We start from the raw sequence: 16,050 nt of genomic DNA, 5'->3' as shown, positions 1-16,050 counted from the left end.
AAAAAGCACTTTTATAAGAAAGTCCTAGAAAATTTAATACCTTATTATTTTCTAGAAAATGATCAAACTCACTTGAGGAGATCCAACTAAAGAGATTCATGTTACTGTGTAAACCAATACACCTTTCATACAACTATTTTAAAACATCATTATGTATCCTTTCTGTGCTACCCAGGGAGAGAGCCATAAGGTGTTTTATGTTCATGTCATAACTTAAAGGGAAACTTTCACAATGTCCAGAGACCTTTATGTCCTGCAAGTGAAGGAGGAGGGTGTCCTCAAATTCCCTGCAGCAGGAACCCATTTAGGTGGCACCAACCTTGACTTCCAAATAGAACAGTGCATCTACAAAAGGAAAAGTGATGGTATCTACATCATGAATCTGAAAAGAACCTGGGAGAAGCTTCTGCTGGCAGCTTGTGCCATTGTTGCCATTGAAAACCCAACTGATGTCAGTGTCATATCATCCAGGAATACTGGCCAGTGAGCTGTGCTGAAGTTTGCTGCTGCTACTGGAACCATTGTTATTGCTGGCCACGTTACTCCCGGAAATTCACTAACAAGATCCCCGCAGCCTTTCCAGAGCCGAGTGGTTACTGATCCCAGGGCGGACCACCAGTCTCTCTCAGAGGCATCTTACGTTAACCTGCCTAGCATTGCTCTGTGTAACACAGATTCTCCTCTGCCCTGTGTGGACATTGCCATCCCTTGCAATAAGAAGGGAGCTCACTCTCCGGGTCTGATATGGCAGATGCTGGCCCAGGAAGTCCTGTGCGTGCGTGGCACCATCCCCCGCGAGCATCCATGGGAGGTAGTGCGTGATCTCTACTTCTGCAGAGATCCTGAAGAGGTTGAAAAGGAAGAGCAGACTGCTGCCGTAAAGGCTGTGACCAGGAGGAATTTCAGGGTGAATGGGCAGCTCCAGCTCCTGAGTTGACTGCTACCCAACCTGAAGTCCCGGACAGGTCTAACGGCCTGCAGGAGCCCTTTGCAGTGCTGTGCAGCGGTTCCCTACTGAAGTCTGGAGCACTCAGCTTGCCACTGAAGACTGGTCCACAGTTCCCACTGCTCAGGCCACTGAATGGGTAGGAACAACCATGGAGTGGTTTTAAGCTGCTCTCTACAAACGCAAACAAAATGGAAATAAGGTTGTCAGAAAATAGTTTCTAATAAATTAATAAATAAACAAATAAATCCACATATTATAAAACACATAGAGTTGTGGGTTGCTGTATACAAAGACATATTACTAAAGGTCAAAATATTCTCAGGAAAGTTGAAAGTTCTGGGAGAAAAAAAAGTTTTAATCTCATTTTTCAGCAATTTCATGGCTATCTTTATAAGAATTTAAAAATTATTACCATTCCTCAGAAAAAATTCTTCTTTGTATTCTGGGGCTTGATGGCAATGAATTTACCTAATCACTACCACCTGCCTTACTTATGACTCACAACTCAGGGCTAGATATGTCGTTGTAATTTCTTTCGTGTATCAAATTAAAAAAATGCAGCCCCTAAACTTCCAGTGATTAGTGGGTGATCTTAGAATGTTCTTTCCAGTTTCTGAAGCTAAAGTTTTAGAGCAATGAATGAAGTAATGAGATGGGAGGAACCTAGAAAGCTCTGGGTAGACTCTTGCCTTTGGTAATCTGTAGAGGGGAGTGATTATTAGAGACCAATGCATGCCAACCACAGTTAAATGTTCAACTTTATCTCAGTCACCAACTTCTCTACCTTCAAAACTTTTGTCAGAAGTAAAAGAACAGGGGCGCCTGGGTGGCTCAGTTGGTTGAGCTACCGACTTCGGCTCAGGTCATGATCTCACGGTTTGTGAGTTCGAGCCCTGCATCAGGCTCTGTGTTGACAGCTCAGAGCCTGGAGCCTGCTTCTGATTCTGTGTCTCCCTCCCTCTCTGCCCCTCCCCTGCTCATGCTCTGTCTCTCTCTGTCTCAGAAATAAACATTAAAAAAAATTTTTTTTAAAGAAGTAAAAGATCAGATTTATAGAAAAGTCATCATTTTCTTCCTCTTTCTGTCTTTGCTATGTACACATGTTATTGACAGGAAAAATACAGTGGCCGACATGAAGCAATGGAGTGGAAAAAGTGAGCCAAAATTGAGAATATCCATTTTCTGGATAGCCAACTGTTAGCTGTTCTCATATTGAAATAGAAAGATCCTTATTCATTTCATTCTCTATGTATAATCCATATGTGTATGCACATATGTGTTATGGATGTGTATAAATAAATGCAAATCCATACACTCATCTATATATGTAAGACATACACAAATATTTATATACAGAGAGAGAGAGAGAGAGAGATGAAAGAGAATAAAATTCCAAAGAACATTCTTTTCTCCTTAGAGAGTAATGTACTGTATCTCTTCATTTCCTATATGTTTTCATAATGAATGTATGACTTACATTTTTCTGGATTTATGATACATTTCTAGAGATATAATTGCTATAGCTTTACTTTTATAAAGAAAGATATTATTATAATACTAAGTGATTAGTATTATGTTATTAATAAAATAATCACATAAAATAGCATGGACAATAATATTAGAAGATTTTCTTTTTTTCTCTTTACTGGAAAAATTATCATTAAGGAAGGTATAGGAGAAAAATAATCCCCTCTCCTTTGTTTTTTATTTCTACATGTAGACATACCGAGACACATGAGCATAAATTTTAAATGACAATTTAAAACATGCTTCATATAAAAATATAAGTAAAATAGAACATTCTTTCATATTTAAGATTATGAAAATATAGCATATTTAGAGCTTTGAGGGAGAGGGAAAAGAGGGCAGAAATTTTTTTTTTTTAATTTATTTATTTTGAGTGAGAGGGAGAAAGCAGAAGTGGGGTAGGGCTAGAGAGAGAATCCCAAGTAGGTTCCATACTGTCAGCACAGAACCCGACACAGGGCTTGAACACTCGAGCTGGGCCTGAGCTGAAGTCAGACGCTTAATCCACTGAGCCACCCAGGCGCCCGAGGGCAGATATTTCTAATGTGAATTCTAAGTTTCTTAAAATAGTAACTCCAGTGCTACTAGGCTGACATTTAGACCTATGCCCAGCATGTACAGGCTACTCACGATTATTTTTTAATGAATTAACTAGGTGACAAAAGAATGTCAGCCTGATAGGAGACAGGGGAGATAGAAAACCTGAAGATTTTTAAGGGAACAATGGAGACAAAGTAGTAGAGTCAGAGGGTTTTTAGTAAAGGGATGGGAACTAACTCAGAAAATGTTTTCTCCCCTTATAAGTATAGATGCAATGTTAATGCTTTTCTTCCGTCCCTTGAGAGTACAGAGAAGTCTCAAAGGACTTTCCAGACCTACTACTGACAAGCTGATCTTCTGCTGCAGGGTTCTTCTGCCTGCACGCCCTACACCTGTCCTTCTGAGTTTCATAAAATGGTCAGGACCGGGATTTCCAGGCTTACCGCCACAGTATATTACAAGAATCAACTCAGATGGATGTGTTGGCACTTTGAAGCAATAAAATTCCCCCAGTTATAGAATGTTTACTATTGTTACCATAATTGTTATTTTTAATAACACGTGCAGAAGTGGCTCAAACATTGTTCAAAATCAAACTCACGTCATTTCGATAGTCACAATAGTTGTGATCCTTTCATTCCCCCCCCCAAGTTAATCACTAAATTGCTCATCACTACAGTGTATTTAGACCTGAATTTAAAACCCACCAACCCACACAATAACAGCAGGTCCCCTTCCCACTCTTGCCTAATAAATGGCAAATACCTATGCACTTCTCTAACGATACTTTACACGTAACCTATTATTCTATAGAGTTTCTTGTGTTTTAAGAAACAAATGTATTTCTGTAGAAGCATTTCAATTTTATTATGTTCTTTAGGTTTTAATTAGACCTCCGGAGAAACATCCAGACACATGAATTAAAAGAAAAAAAGGTAGAGGCAGCGGGAACACTCTAAAGATTACATAATCTTTAGATTTCATTAGTCTTTGGAGTTGAGTATTTTACTGTGGACGTTCCAGATGGAGATTTTACCTGTAGCACTCATACATAAAATGCCACCCTGCAGGTTGAACTTACCAGAGCCCTCTGCTAGATCCAAACTTGATCAGGCATTTGGTGGCACAGGCTCTCAATATGGTAGCTATTAGCGGCATAAAAAGTATCATCAGCTTTTTATCCTGCTGTTGTTCCATGCTGACTTTTGTTTCTTAGCAGTTTCACTGAGTACAAAACAAATTGATAGGGTATTTTGCTTTGTTGTATCTCTGTAGACATCCCTTCATCTTCTTCCATTTTAATAGGCCAATCTCACTTTTCAATGCACATATGTTGTTCATTTGATTTTTGCTAATCAGTTCAGGTTGATGCTGATTAAGAACTTCCATTTGAAGTTTAGCGGTAGACCCAGGAATAAACAATAAGAACTCCTTATTAAGGAGCCCAGGGTAAAGAAGGAGATACCAATGTGTAATTAATTGGTTGTAATATGGCAGGATACATGGGCAATGGCTTAAAGAGTTGTAGAAGAGATGTTGATAATTTCAATCTCGAAGTCCCTTGTTATCTTTGACATGCCATCCAACGAATTTCACAATAAAGTGTGGCTTGTCTAGTATCCTGTCAATCATAATTTTCTGTGGGTTACTTTTTTTTTTTTTTGTAGTTTTTCCAAACAAAATCAACTGATATCCCTGATAACGAACATGAAGCAGTCTAAGACAAAAAGAGTGCCTTCTGAACATTAAATGGCTTAATTAAGCCCTGGGTTATTTTGTTATTAAAATTTATTATTTATTATATTCTGTTCCATTAAGAATTGAAATTGCTTATCTGATATGTAAAATCAGTTTTCATAAGCCAGTTTGTCAAGGAGGAAACAGTTCTCTAATTATGCTAGAGTTTACAGTTTCTCATGCATGGTGAGGATGTAGAAAATAATGACCATATACCAAAAATTATTCACTAGGCTTTAAGCTCTTTTTATTCTTATATCCTCCAGAATGAACTCATTCCAAGAAAAGAGAATATTTTGTATTAGTAATTGCAGAGAGCAGTAACACACTCTTGATTCTGTCATGTTTTGATATACAAAATTCTAACCCATCGAAATGAAATTTTCTTTGTTACCCATATATTTTGCTTCTTCGCATTCCTTAAAATTCAGGGCAAGAGAAAAGAAAATAAACTATATCAAAGAAAGTTTCCAAAATCAAGTTTTTAATGGGACTTTCTCTTGCCAGTTTTGATATTTGTACCTGGTTTCTGTTTTGTATTGTCTACTCTCCATCTCTGTTTTTTTTCTTCTGTCTCTGAGTTTAGGTTTTCTGTTTTCTACACTTTGCCTTCTCTTCTTGTCCACTTTTGGTTCCCAAAGGGAAGCCTGAACTAGCTCTGCTTTATGTCTGTTTGTGCTCTAGAATGAATCATCACCATATCAAGGAATTCATGAAAGTTGACCTTTTTTTTTAATTTTTGTATTTTATGTTTATTTATTTATTTATTTTGAGAGAGAGAGAGGTGAGAGCAGGAAAGGGGCAGAGAGAGAGGGAGAGAGAGAATTCCAAGCAGTCTCTGATCTGTTAGTGCAGAGCCCAATGTGGTGTTTGAACTCACAAACCATGAGATCATGACCTGGGCTGAAATCAAGAGTTCAGACGCTTAACCGACTAAGCCACACATGTACCCTGAAAGTTGAATTTTTGTAGTTACCCAGGGATCTTTGTATTATCACCAGTGATTCAAACAGTATGGACAGCTCATTTCTAAAAAAATGGAGGTGTTGACAATCTTAAAAGAATATTTTTATTAAAGAGGATGGTGAAAGATGCAGAAGTCCAACTGCAATGGATTGTGTGGCTCCCACCTCCTGAGACTGACCTCATGGAGTGGGATTCACAACCTATCTTTCTAACTAACCAGTTAACCAACAAATTAACATCAAAACTCTTATCATTGCTTTCTTCCCATCATCTTCCTTTTGCCTGACTGTTCCTAGGCTGCTTGTTTCTGGTCAACAACAACAACAACATTGCACTGCTATGAAATGTGTAGTCAAATCAAAATAATACTCACCAATCTCGTCCAGGCCCTCAATGTACCTTTCAAATCCTGTGTGATTCATATGGCATCATCGTTCTTTGTTTTCAGTTCCCTCTATCCTCTCAACACTCTATATTCCAGCCACTTGAAATCCCCAATTTTTCTCATGTTCTCCTTCAATGCATGATATAATTTTTCCTTTCATTTAGTATGAGTCAAGTTCCAGTGCAGGGATATCAGATCCAAAATATGTGACAGCTAGCATATCATGTTAGAAGTCCCTTCTTTGTGCTGTTTGAGATTCCCCTGGAAACATCTGCCACTCATCAGAAAATACAGTAAATTATTTGCTTATTTGTTCCTTTTCTCTGCTGGACTATGAGTTCCTTGAAGACAGACACTGAGTCTTTTATCTTGATTTCTCTAGCCACTTTTCAGGGTTAGCAAAGTTTCTGATGCTGAAGCTATTCCTCTAAGGTAAATTGAATGCATTTGAATGTATTTGGAAGATGACTTAAAAAAAAACATTTAACTCAATGACAAGTGAGAATATTTTATACACCAAAATGTTGAAAACCCCATCTGCTAGTGTTTGGGCCCTAGCATTTTGTTGAAGGCAGTGTTGAATTCCCACAATACTGAATTCAAAACTAAAGCTCATGACATTCGAATAAGGACATAAGATATGCCTGCAGACCAGTTTATATTCTGCTTTTGATTAAAATCACATATTTGAAAATTAATTTTTCTAACAACTGATTAAGAACTTCGACGGTAAAGTTCTACATCTCCCCAAAACAGGACACATAAAGTAGTAAAACACAGTGGGTGCATGAAGTAGCAAATCAATTTCTAAACCCCTTCTACAAATGTGTCTTCAAAGAAGGTAGACACAGAAGGATCATTTCTCAGAAATCTAATTCCATCAAATATGACTTGGGATCTGTTTAATGTGAACTAATGTTACAAAAGTCAAGCCCAGTGCTTCATGCCTGAATTTTCAGGAATGAAGGAGTCAGCAGTATATTTATTATTGATGGGAAGCCATACTGTCAAGTCTTTTGAGGGGTTCTTAAATGATGAAAATCATTAAAGTCTACCTTCCAGTGAATGCGCTCATATACTATTTCGGATATAAGTGTGTTGCTTGGAGGCCGCAAATAAACCTGACACTGCTTGTTTATGTAGTATTTGAGTAATGGAAGGCTACATTGCATATCTGGATGCTGTCACAAGCACAGAAGGAGAAAGAGGAAGAGGGTGGGAGAGGGTGAGGGGAAGGGCATGGGGGGAAAGAGAAGGAGGGAGAAACAAAGAGAAAGAGAGACAGAGAGCGAGAGAGAGAAAACGATGGCAGGGGTGGGGGGTTGTCCTGGGTGGCTCAGTCAGTTAAGCATCTAACTCTTGATTTCGGCTCAGGTCATGACCTCACGATTGATAAGATTGAGCCCTGAGTGGGGCTATGAGCTGACAGCGTGGGACATGCTTGGGATTCTCTCTCTCCCTTCTCTCTCTCTCTCTCTCTCTCTCTCTCTGCCCCTCCGCCCTTCAGTCTCTCTCTCAAAATAAATAAACATTAAAAAAGCCAGAACTAAAAGGAAATACATTATTATATTCTGGAATAAGCAAAATATAGAACAAAAAATAAATCATTGATGGTCAGGGGCTGCTAATGGAGGAAACCCTTCATAAGAAAGTGGCATGGGGAAATGATGGAGGTGAAGGGATTCTTCCATATCTTGATTCTGGTGGTGGTAGAACTGTGGGATTGGTAAAAGTTTATAGAACTGAATATAAATAAGAATTAATATTTACACTTAACTTTTTAATTTTGAGGTGGTTGTAGATTGACATATAGCTGTAAAATAACACAGAGAGATCCTATATAACCTTCATTCCGTTTTCTCCACTGGTAAAATCTTGCAAAACTGTAATACAATACCACCAACTGGATACTGAGAGTGATAAAGTCAAGAAACAGAACATTTTCATCACCATAAGGATCTTTAATTTTGCATTAAAATTTGATTGGATAAACTCATGCCAATTAGTTAGAATTTTAAAATATTAGAATGAGTCTGTTTATACATGTGCTGATAAGTTGAATGTTACAAAAATGGATTTAAATATTTGCATATATTGGCAAATTGCTACCCACACTGCTTGTGTATTATCTATCTGTTGGTGTTGATGCTAGTCTCTGGACATACTTATGTCCTTTTTCATGGGGATGATCTTGTACAAGTTTGGGTGTTCCCAAGTACCTAGGGCAGTTAAACTTCCTTTATATGACACTTTTCTGAAATTGAGCAGATGGGTGCTAAGTACAATTGTTCTTATGGAACCGATAACGTCACGACTTTCAAGAGATATAAGCATTTGTCTTGCCTACCCTGGGAAACTTCACTCCAGAGCAGTGACCTGCACTTGATGTTCATAGCTTCTGTAAATATGAGGTCCTTTCATTTTCAGTATTAATCCACAAAAGGGCAGAGTACAATAGCAAAAAAAAAAAAAATAGGAAGGGCATTCTTTTAAAACTTTCTCTTCTCTTTTCAGTATAATAGTTACCATCAATATGTCATTAAATTTTTTTCAGTTATTTATTTATTTTGGGAGAGAGACCATGCATGAGCAGAAGAGGAAAGAGAGAGAGGCGAAGAGAGAGAATCCCAAGCAGGTTCTACACTGTCAGTGGAGAGCCCAAAGCGGGGCTTAAACTCAAGAACCACAAGATCATGACCTCCGAAACTGAACTGGATACCCAACCAACTGAGCCACTGAGGTGCCCCATGTCCTTAATATTTTAAATCATTCCGTAGACATGATACTTATTTCATTCATGATCACACTCCCTTTCTAGATGTCCCATAATGGGTGCCCAGATTTTCCAGTTTGTATCTAAACTCAGAACTGTGTGATTTCTTTTCTTCTAAGAGGCTGTGGGTTTTTGATGGTGTGTGGAGGCCTCTCTTTGCTGATGCTGTGATAGAAGACTGCCACTAGAGTGGCTCTACCTTAGTAGAAGCCTTTAGCCAGCACCTTGAGCTGAGTATTTCACAGACCACGGCCATCATTTCCAGCTCATGCACACTTGTTCTGCCTGGCTTCCTTCTGACACTTGAAGCCTTGTAAGATCTCAAATCTGTGCAATACTAGAGACCCAGTGAACTCTTAAATTTACCACCAACCAGAATATCTCCAGAAGAAAACTCACCTTCTGACATCAAGCTGGAAATCTTAGAAGCAGAGCTAGTTGGGGGGAGGGGCTGACAGGCTTTCCCCACTGGTTGGTGGAAAAGCTAGTGCATTGAAAAGCAACACCTTTTGACTCCTTTTCTACATAACTCAAGGTCTCATTGCTGTTGTGTCAATCATGTGATGAACTAGTTGACTTTTTTTCATACTTCAGTTAACTTCTCATTATCATCTTAAACATTATTTCAAGATATTATCTATATATTGTTGAAAGGAATCACTTTGGGAGCACATGGTGGGATGAAGCACCCACTCACTCGATGCTTGTCTGGTTGCAACCTCGCAGGGATACCCTTGCTTCCTCTTCAGAAGCTCATCAACAGCCATAAATGTTTTGAATTAATTTTTTGTCTCGATGAGAATAGGTCTTATTTCCAAATAGGCTGTTGTTGCTGGAATGCCAGTATTCAGGCAGGTACTCCGTTCTCTCCAGTGTTCTCCTGAACCCCCTTTGCCTCAGTAGGCAAGTGATCTCAATCTCACAGCTTTCCCTTTCCCTCTTACAAGGCTTGTTGATTTGTCTGACTGGATCTGGGTTCTGAGGTTTTATTTCTAAAGTACACAGGTTGTTAGAAAGCCATCACGAGTGTATCAGGCATCATGCATAAAGTATATCACTTAGCTAACCTCTTCATCCACACATCTCCATAATGACCAGATTTCACCATGCACGTGGTACTTGGCTTTTCCATATGCGAACCTCAGGGGAAAAGCACCTTCTGACATACATTCTATGCTTCCAAGAGTCAGGGCTCTGTGGTGTAATAGTCTGAACATTAGAACTACTCACAGAACTTTTAAAAACTTGAATATCTGTCTCAGTCCCCTCCCCACAGAGATTGACATTAGTGCTTTTGGGTTGAGGACTGGCCATCAGAAATTTATAAAAGCTTGGCCCATGGGAAACCCTTAGGTATTTTTAGTACTCATTTCCATGATTTCATCAACTTTGATATCTATCCACTAATTTTTCCTTCCTTTCACATCCCCCAAAACTTAAGCAAACAGATACAAAAAAAGCCTAAGTAACCTCCACCATCAATATTAGCTTATAGTAAGTAGAAAACACAGTAGACTAAAGTTATGGATGCATTTTTTACATTACATCTTCAAAGATGAAAATACTTGCTTGGAATGCAAGATTAAGATTAATTACCCTTATTTGGATTGAGTTGTTCAAAGCCACATTCATATTTACATTATGGATTCTTGTTCTAACGTTTTTGACTTTCCTAACGTGTGATAAACTCAAGATGAAGAAATCTTAGTCTGCCGCATTTATAACTCCTATAACACTATCCAACTTGAATGTGACCAAATTTGTTTGTTTTTAATCCTGGGCTATGCATATATATGTGCCTAGTACTAGTTGTACCATTATGTCTGCATTCAGTAAGTTCATTAATGTCAGTGGGCTGTTACTTGCCTCTCACAGAAATGTTGGGTGCAATAAAATTATAGGTCAAGGTCACCATTTGGTTTTAACGTATATACTTGCTTATGAGCTCTGGTATTATTCCAACTACAGTTAAGTATCCTTGGTTAAAATCTTCAAAGACCCATGGGAAGGATCATTTTGGAGGGCTCTGAGCTAGAAGCTTGGAGGTCTCAGTCGTATAGTAAATCTCCCTTTGGCCAGTGGGCAGGGATATAAGATAGAAACTACTTTTTTACTATTGAGGGCTTGGTCAAGAGAGTGGGAATGCGGTAGAACTAGAGGAGCTACTCGATATTGGGCCATTTAGGGAGGGCAAAATAACTTGAAAGCTCAGAAGACCTGATAACTATGTGGAACCAGGACCCGACAATCCTGTAACAGCCTCACTCAAGGGATGCCTGAATAGACTGAAGCATATACATAAGGCTAAGCCAGCTTAGAGGTGGAATGTCTATGTATTTATCATAGTTCTCCAGAGAAAAATAAGCAATTATGTATCTATATATTTCTATCAATATCTCTATCTATAGATATGCCTACATATTTATATCTCAATCTATGATATCTATCTATCTATCTACCTACTTAATGGATAACTGTATCTATATCTAGATACCTAATAGATATAGATATACATATATATAAAGAGAGAGAGATTTTTAAGGAATGGACTTAATGATGATTATGGGGGCTGCAAGTCTGAAATATGCAAGACAGGATGGGAGAATGGGGAATATCCAACCTGTGGCTGTATTTTAGAAACAATGATGTGTCATCTAACTGTGAACGCCTGAGCACAAGAACAACTGAAGGGTGGTCTGTGGTTCTTAACATAAATGTTCAATGATATTCAGTGTTTATGTAGAATTATACTGAAGGCGAATCCATTCTCCACTTTCTAAAACACCCTTTTATCTAGGGTAACTTAGCTGAAAATCAAAGGTAAGAGGAAAATAGAGCTAGGATTTAAAATATAAAATATACAGTGGAAATCAGACTTTGGATCAAAAATAGGGAATGGTATGCAGACAACATAAGGATTTTATGCAGAATTATTACCAATTTGTCACCAGTGTGAAAGTTGCAAGGATTTTAATTAACTCAAATGTAAAGGTTGTTCAGATGGGCTATAGCAGTGAAAGAAATATTATTGAAAATTGTTTTTTATAATATTTAGAGCAATAAATAAGTTCAAGGTTCTTTTGGTATTCAAGGGTTCTGTCAAATAAATCCAATTCTGTGTTGTCCATGGATTTGCACTGGCCAGAAGAAAATGGACTATTTGTTTTGACTTATCCTACAAGGTGAAAGGGCTCTCAGTTATTCTAATAGAAGAACCTAAAAAAAGTGAAAGCTGCTATCGATCTGTCCACAAATAAGTATACTCTGTTAGCAGTATCTCTGTTCATTATGTTCTTCTGACCAGGTCATGAGGCAAAAATATTCTCTCACTTTCTTGTCCTTCTGAGGACGAGGTAATTTCAATACAGCCTTTAAACTTTCTAGGCTTCTTTATATATACAGTTACAAATTACACTTTTTATTAGCAAGACTGTCCAAAGAATTATTCTACCATATGAGGTACCATGTATTTATCATTTCTGTTCTAGTGCATTTGTTATCACGTGGTATTAACTAGAATGTCGTCTTTGATACTATATAACATTTAAACACTAAAAGACAGGGCTTTGAAATTGCCTGGGATATATAGTGTTTAATATTTCTCTCTTTTGCTGGGTGATTATCTGGCACTAATTCAATTTAATCAGTTTGCAGCATTTCTAGAGTATCATAGTGCTTTATGTGATTTGAAATGAAGCTAATTTTTTTAAACTTCTCCTTACATTAATTTTAAATGCCAGCAGAGAACCAACTGCTGTGAAAATTAATGAATGAGCTACACCAGCCTGTCTTCACTTTGCACTTGAGTAATATTATACTCTGAGAACATACACAACAAACAAAATAAACACAAATAATACAAATGACACCAGAGAGACAGACATCTATCTGTTTTTGGCTAAGAAGGCAGACTGACAAGTTGATTCTTTTTCTGCAGACAATTCTTCATAAGAAAATAAAGAAATGATTTTATTGTTCTTGTTGCTAATCTTAGAGAGTGGTGTTTGAATGTGTTGCTGTAAGATTCCACTGTATTACTTATACAAATTTTTCTATTCCGTTGTGTCACTCATCACGTTCAAAGAGAGACGAAACCCCACAGCCGCACTGCTCTGCATGAGACGGGACAAAAGGTCGAAGTGCGAAGTTCTTCATGCTTGGGTTCAAATAAGCCCTGCCCTGCCATTGCTCAGCTTGAGGAACTACTTTAATGGGTACTGCTTTCCTCATTTGTAAAGGGAGATAATGGCTCTAATCAGACCATTGGATTCTGGTGAGGCATGGAAGTCATATGTGTTGAGGATCTCATCCATAGTAGACACTCAATAAATCATAGTTATATTGGTAACTCTCATCACCATGATTATGATCGCAGAGAAATTCTAGTCCTAAAGAGGAAGCCTAGAGAAAACGAGACACATTCTTTCTATCGTTTGCTAAAACAATACATGCGCACATTTGTAGACAATAAACAGACTGCCTCCAGATATTTCATTCAAATAGTTTTGTGGTAAATGATCTCCAGTCCTAAGGAAAAACAAACAGGATATTTGACGTGAACACCAGGAAAGAGTCTATCTTTTGATCCCAGGATTTAATTTGGGGAGTTAATATTGTGTTTCTTTTTCTTTACTGGCCCAGAAAAAAAAAAAAGATTCTTCTCTTTAAGAGCAGAATATGTTCAGAATTAAAAACATTTCAGAGGAATAAAACATAAATTATAATTGTCTGAGCACATTTTTGATGAGATTAAATACACCTTTTTCTTTTTCTTTTTCTTTTTCTTTTTTATTTTCTTTCTTTCTTTCTTTCTTTCTTTCTCACCTGCAGAAGTCCCCCATGTCAGACTGGGTGGCTCTGAAATGTATTACTAGATCAGTTACAAAACTGGTTAAGTAAAAGGCATCATTCCCAATAAAGCTGAATGGTATTATGTGTGTATGTGGCCTCTAAGTAGCTATATTCACACTCTCTCTAGTCATGTAATAGCTATATTCACACTCTCTCTAGTCATGTAATAGCAATGTGGCACTGCTATGTAACAAATCCATGTGCTTAATTGAAACTCTGGCTTATCTTCACTTAAGGGAAATAATTAAGGCTAATAATGAGCTTTTTGAGAAATAAGCAGATTCTTAATCTTGACTCTGTAGAGTCTGAGTTCCCATTCTCAGGCAAGTAAAGTGACTAGCTGGGAGGCTGAAGCCCCACCAACCTTACCACCGTGTGTGTGCGTGTGTGCGTGTGTTTGTGCGTGCACTTGCGAGTATTACCAGTCAGCTCACTTTTGTCCACCTCCTGACAATCTGTAGGAGCTAGAAATGCGTGTTGCTATTTGCTTCATTTAACTTTCCCTTTTTGCATGTGCCAGGAGGCATCAGATAAACACTAGGACTTCATGGACACCGACTTTTACCTATTCTCTGTCATGTGCTTGTAGCTTTTCCCCTCTGCAGTCTCGTAATTTCCCAGAAAAACTGGCATTTGGCACATCCGGGTTGTTGTTTTTCTGGCCGGTGCTCAGTCTGGCCTTGTTACCCGGCTATTGGATCTCGGATTCCTACATATGTGTTTATTTATTTCTCAGAGAGAAATGTATCTCATGGAGATAGTCACTCATCTGGCAAACCCTGCGATTTTTTTTCTTTCGTATTCTCATTGAACCTCTAAATCTGCTATTCTACTATAGCTGTCTTTGACTCATGAGGAGTTTAAGCAACCAAGTAGTGGAACATGTGTTCCTATTTCCATAATTTCACAAAAAATTTCTACCTTCTGTTTTAGTTTGTGATCACTATTTCAGAGTATGAACAGAGAAGATAATATAATATTACTCAGATCATGAAGCTACAATGAATTAGAGTAAAATCCTACTTAAGTTATTTATTATTTGACCTGAGACAAACTATCTAGGCTTGAGAAAAATACCCTCAGCTGTAAAATGGGGCAATAATAATACTGACCTCATAGAAAGGTGGTCATGAGTAACAGAGATAAGATATATGAAGTTCTGGTCTCTTTGTCCCTGGGAAAGAGCTCAGCAACTAATAGCTATTACTTTGATGATCATTGTGGGGTTTTTTGTTTTAATTTTAGCCCTGCAGGAAAGTCATAATACTTTGATAAGAATTTTAGCTTTAAGCATTTTTATCTGTTGCTAGTAATGACCTCACCTCACTATCACTAGTCCAATATCCCACGAATTTGTTTAAAAGGAAGAAATCCTAGAATCTATCCCTATACATTCTCCCCATGTCTCAATACAGCAGAATCATCTGCTTAAGAAGAAGTATTCTAGGAGCACCTGTGTGGCTCAGTCAGTTGAGTATCTTACTTTGGTTCAGATCATGATCTCACAGTTCATGAGTTCAAGCCCTGCGTCGGGCTCTGTGCTGACAGCTCAGACCTGGAACCCACTTTGGATTCTGCCTCTCTCTCTCTCTCTCTGCTCTTCCCCCACTCATGCTCTGTACCTCTCTCTCTCTCTCCCTCAAAAATAAATAAACATTAAAAAAAGAAATATTCTAGGGTCACCTGGCTGTCTCAGTCAGTACAGAATGTGACTTTTGAGCTCAGAATCATGAGTTTGAGCCTCATATTGAGCATAGAGATTACTTTTTTAAAAAAGTATTCTATATGCCTAATGTACTACTATGTATTAGTGGCAAAGATTGTTTTATTTTTTTTCTCAGAGTATACTTTAGATATTCACTTTCTGGCCTTTCTGTCTTCAGCTAAATAATTTGATTTAATGTTCATGGCATCACCAAACATGTCCCATATCCAAAGGCTTTTGTTTACTTGCACCTGCACAGCAGTCATGGTTTTAGTCATTATCCTTGTAAGTGTTAAGCTTCTAAGAACAAAGAAACACTTAGGCTTTATTGGCAAGTGTCTGTCCCATAATACTGTAAAACATTATGAAATTTATGAAGAATAATAGATATATAGTTTGGAGAATAACAAATATCCTTTTCCAACTTTGAGCATTTTCCATTACTATAGTAATGGAGGGAGTAGGTTTATTCATTTATTGTTTTGGGCCATGAAAAATGCCCATGACTCATCAGGGTTAGAAGGAATTTCCTTTTCTGAGTGTGGAAATTGAAGTTCAGGGAAAATAAGTGACTTTCTCCAAGGCAAAGTAAGTACTGTAAGCAGACTAGAATCCAG

At 37.8% G+C, this 16,050-nt stretch overlaps 1 pseudogene; it reads left to right on the top strand.

The window, feature by feature from the left end:
• The first annotated feature begins 232 nt into the window (after window positions 1-232).
• On the top strand, window positions 233-1,112 carry LOC125171651 (40S ribosomal protein SA-like; annotated as a pseudogene).
• The last annotated feature ends 14,938 nt before the right edge of the window (window positions 1,113-16,050 follow it).

This window comes from Prionailurus viverrinus, chromosome C1 (assembly GCF_022837055.1).
Source record: "Prionailurus viverrinus isolate Anna chromosome C1, UM_Priviv_1.0, whole genome shotgun sequence".
Classification (NCBI taxonomy): Eukaryota; Metazoa; Chordata; class Mammalia; order Carnivora; family Felidae; genus Prionailurus; species Prionailurus viverrinus.
The sequence above is the reverse complement of the archived record's forward strand: the minus strand, read 5'-3'. Positions and strand labels throughout refer to the sequence as shown.